This window comes from Eurytemora carolleeae, unplaced genomic scaffold (assembly GCF_000591075.1).
Source record: "Eurytemora carolleeae unplaced genomic scaffold, Eaff_2.0 scaffold70, whole genome shotgun sequence".
Lineage (NCBI taxonomy): Eukaryota > Metazoa > Arthropoda > Copepoda > Calanoida > Temoridae > Eurytemora > Eurytemora carolleeae.
Genome location: NW_019396054.1, coordinates 9,056 through 13,754, shown reverse-complemented (window position 1 = coordinate 13,754; position 4,699 = coordinate 9,056).

Here is a 4,699-nt window from a genome sequence, read left to right as displayed (position 1 = left end):
CAGCTTTATCTCTATATCTATATATATATATATATATAAATATATAATTACAGATCCGGATCCAGTCTTAATACAGTTTGTCAAATATGTGATTTCTTTTTTCTTTTTCCTGAATTAAAAGAAAAATCAGAGGAACAATTGAAAAACCAAGCTATGCCTGTAAGAGATTCTAATTTTAGTTTTATGGTTTACAAATGCAGAGGGTACAAGCAAGTAAGGAAGTAATTATATATTTATGAAACATAACAAAAACATACAAAATTAAGTGTCTCAGGAGAAAATATTTAAAAACCTCAAAAAATAGAGGTTGTGGGAATATTTTCCCCCCAATTCTAAAAACATATAATCAATACAGTCGTAACCTTTAGAAATATTTAGCATGACAAGTAGAACAGATTCATTATTATTTAGTGAGCTGAAAATATGGTTTAGTAATTGTTTGCTTAACATTACGTCCTGGCGAAAAAACAAATTGATTTGTTTGAAAAAAGTTATTATTGTTGAGAAATGAAAAAATTCGTTTATGCAGAACTTTTTCTAATATTTTAGAAAATACATTGATTATTCCAATTGGACGAAAATTGGATAAGTCGTCTTTTTTATTTTGTTTTACAAATAGGAATAGTTCTGGACATTTTCCAACAGTTAGGGAATACCCCGGTCTTAAGGCTTAAATTATAATTGTAAGATAAAACAGGGGCTATTTCTGTTGATATGTTTTTAAGCAATTTTCCTGAAACTCAATCTATACCCTTAGAGGTTTTATTTTCAAATCTTTCTAATTCCTTAATTTTACTGGATCAGTTGGAAAATAAGCAAAAGAATGAATGAAGGAGGGTGGAAGGAATTCTGAAAAATCTTTATCTATCTTAGGAATAGCTTCTGCTTTAGATTGGCCAATAGATGAAGAGTATTTATTGAACTCATTATCTCATAAAAGCTTGATTTACTTGATTTGAGATAATTAAGTTTTCCTTCTTAATGGAATCATATTTCCATTGAACTCTGATTAGGCTTGTGTCTCATCCCTGTATTTTTTTTTATGTTTCTCACATCTTCTTAGGATTTCGTTTTTGGCAACCTTTTAATTTACTAAAGCGTGCTTACGTTCCGAATCAATAATGATTTTTCTGCAGGTAGTTTACTATCTAACATTTCAGGAAGGATCAATAATATACCAAAACATATTTTTAAGTGTTTTATAATTTTAAAAACATCAAAAGTTATTTTCTGAATCCGCTTTTTCTATAAAAATAAAGAATGATATTTCTTCATATGTCATAGGAATAAAAATAAAAATTTCATATAGTTTATTTAGTAAAAATCATTATAAAAAACAGTTATTTGATTTGCAATATTTATTATTGCTTTTCTTGTTTATGACCATTTGCATGTTTTAGGAGAAACCCAAAAGAAATTCTGATATAATCTTTTTACACCCTGTAAACTGTATATTCGGATATTATATAATCTTTTTACACCCTGTAAACTGTATATTCGGATATTATATAATCTTTTTACCCCCTGTAAACTGTATATTCGGATATTATATAACCTTTTTACACCCTGTAAACTGTATATTCGGATATTATATAACCTTTTTACACCCTGTAAACTGTATATTCGGATATTATATAATCTTTTTACACCCTGTAAACTGTATATTCACAAGCTGAGGTCAATCACATGCCAGACCAATTTCTATAATATGATTGTCAAGAATCAAGCCAAAAGGAGAACATAATACTATCTTAGAAGAGAATAAATGTCAGAAATAAAATCTTTTCTTACTAAATATGTAACTGTTCAATACATAAAAGAATTGACGAGACAGAAAAGAAAACTCTAATGATCTCTATTCATAAAATAATAGAAATTCTTCTTTATCTCTTCAAGCCACACTTGCATCGCTTCAAAACTAAAGAACCTTGTAACGAAGGGTTAAAATTAACGAACTGTTCGTTTTGAAATAAAAAAAAAACGAAAAACGAAATGATAAAATTAAAAAACTATAATTTTTGTAAAATGTTTTCTTCAGTAAAACTGATTGTTTGAACATACGACCGTTGAATAAAAGTTTAGTTTTCTTTGAAAGTGAAAACGAGTCATCCCTTCAATTAAACTCGACTCTCAAGAATTTTCTGGAGATTTTCTGATCTATCAATAAATTCAATTCTTTTCCAAATTAGGCATGAAAGGAAATGATAAATTGAAGGCAAATTGAATATTTAAATAATAAGTATTTCATTTTCATGCATATTTTTTTATTGCATAACATCGAGATTAAAATGTAAGTTTCAGATGAAAAATCATTATTTCAGAATCATCATTGTTTTAACGCAAGAAATATATAGTTTCTTGCTTTAACACACTTGTATGCCGATTCTATTAGCGCCTGATCCAATCAGGGTTCAGTCATGTGTTTGTTGTCAATTCTGAACCAATAGAAATAGTATGGTGGTAAATGTAATATTTATCTTTCTATCTATCTCTTTATCCAATTAGAGATATGAATCCTTTAATCGGCGCTATCAGTAAATGGAAATATTTACTTCTACTGAAACTACAGTGTTAACTTATCCCTATTCAGGCTGACGTCTGGTTTACCCAAAATGGTCTGGAGGGGGGTGGGGGTCCCAAGCACCCCCCCCCCTCTATTTCCTTATTGTGATAAAAATCTCTAACATTTTATACATTTTAGAAAGCCCTTGGACTATACTTTAATAATCTGCAAAAAATTGCAAGTTATTAAGCAAAAAATGTGCAAAAAACAAAAAATACTTGAAATATGATAAATTATACATTTTGAAAAGCCCTTACAACGGCGAATTCAAAGCAAAAATATTTGCAAAATTTTCAAAAACAAATTTGTATTCAAGGAAAACAGTAAATGTGCAAATTCTCTTTTAAGGCATCTGTGCAAAGATTTATGCAAAACTTCTTCGCAAAAATTGTTTAATCTGCTTCCTTTTATTCAAGGCTTTCCAAATAGCTGTAAAAACTCGAAATCCAATGACCGGAAGTAGGTCTAAATAAAGATTTAGTCGGGTAAAGGTAAAATAAGGCCTTCAGGCAGTTTGCCTGAGGATTCCGGCAGTTGGTATAAAAGCGCCGCTTTGAGCCTAAAGTGAGGGGATCGAGTTAATTAGAAAAGTCAAAAAATGTGAAACCTTAGACCAATAGGTTTAAGTTTAGAAGTAACCACAGAATAGAAGCAACCCCAGAATTGGTTTAAGTTTAGAAGCTACCCTAAAATAGGTTTAAGTTTAGACGCTACCCCAGAATAGGTTTAAGTTTAGAAGCTACCCCAGAATTTTTTTAAGTTTAGAAGCTACCCTAGAATATTTTTAAGTTTAGAAGCTACCCTAAAATAGGTTTAAGTTTAGAAGCTACCCCAGAATAGGTTTAAGTTTAGAAGCTATCCCAGAAATGTTCAAGTTTAGAAGCTACCCCAGAAAGCTACCCCAGAATTTTTTTAAGTTTAGAAGCTACCCTAGAATAGTTTTAAATTTAGAAACTTAAACCCTGTAATATTTGTACGGTTCACCATCATATTTTGACTTTCAGGCCCCCGAGGCTATGTCTATCAACCCTCCCATCCTCCAGCTATTTATTAAAGTTTTTGAAAAATGGAAATGTGAACAATATCAAAATTAAATAAAAGATATATATTTAAGGGGTTTTTTTTGTACTTTTAAAATTTAATTTCACTTTGCAATAATTCTTAATTTCGTCAATTTATTTTGATCAGTTTTATGAAATTCTTTCTTAATGAACTTTTTCCAAAGCACATATATCTGTTTTATGTTTGGTTTTATAGCTGTAATACATAGAAACAAATGTATATTAGAATATGGAAGAAAAAGATTGCTATGACAAGAATAACTACCAAGAGGCTCCAACTTAAGCCGATGATACTCAAGTTAAGTTCAGATTTCCGGACTTAAATATTCATGTTGATATTAAACATGAAGTAATTCTAATTTTTGCAAATCAGATATTTATTTGACAATTTATATGCAGAGTGCTCAGGGTTTCCGACATTTCTTCTTTTCGCAACATTGCATAAAGTTTTGCGCGTATCAGTTACTTATGCCGATAATGAAGGAACAATTAGGGTTCTTAATCGTTTTTGAACACGATTGTTAAACGATCGTTTTCTCTTTCGGTTTTCGATCGTTTTAAAAACGATTGTTATGTTTTAGAAAAAAATCATTGTTTTTTAAAAGCGACCCAAAGCGAAGGGCCGTCGTTAACGATCGTTAACGAAGGGTTGTCCTTAACAATCGTTAAATAAACGATCGATTGCAGGGTTGTCGTTAACGATAGTTAACGAGGAACTTTTAAAAAACGGTCGTTTTTGAAAAAAACGATCGTTTAAAAAAATTACATGCAACTCTATCAAATTTTGTCTTATGCATGAAGTTAAAAAATTGTGGGGGAGCTAAAACTTTTCTTTAAAATTACTCAATGATGATGATGTTTTAAAAGATGTACGTACGCTGTACGCAATTGATAAACCGCAACGACATCATATTTAAAAAATTACAATTCAATTATTCATTTAGCTTATGTCATCCCCAAGGGTACCCATGCGTTTCGTCACTAAAATTCAGTCCATTTGATTCAGTCGTTTGGCCAGCCATAGCAAACATATAAATGAACATAGAGCTTTATTATATAGATTACAATTGTACTC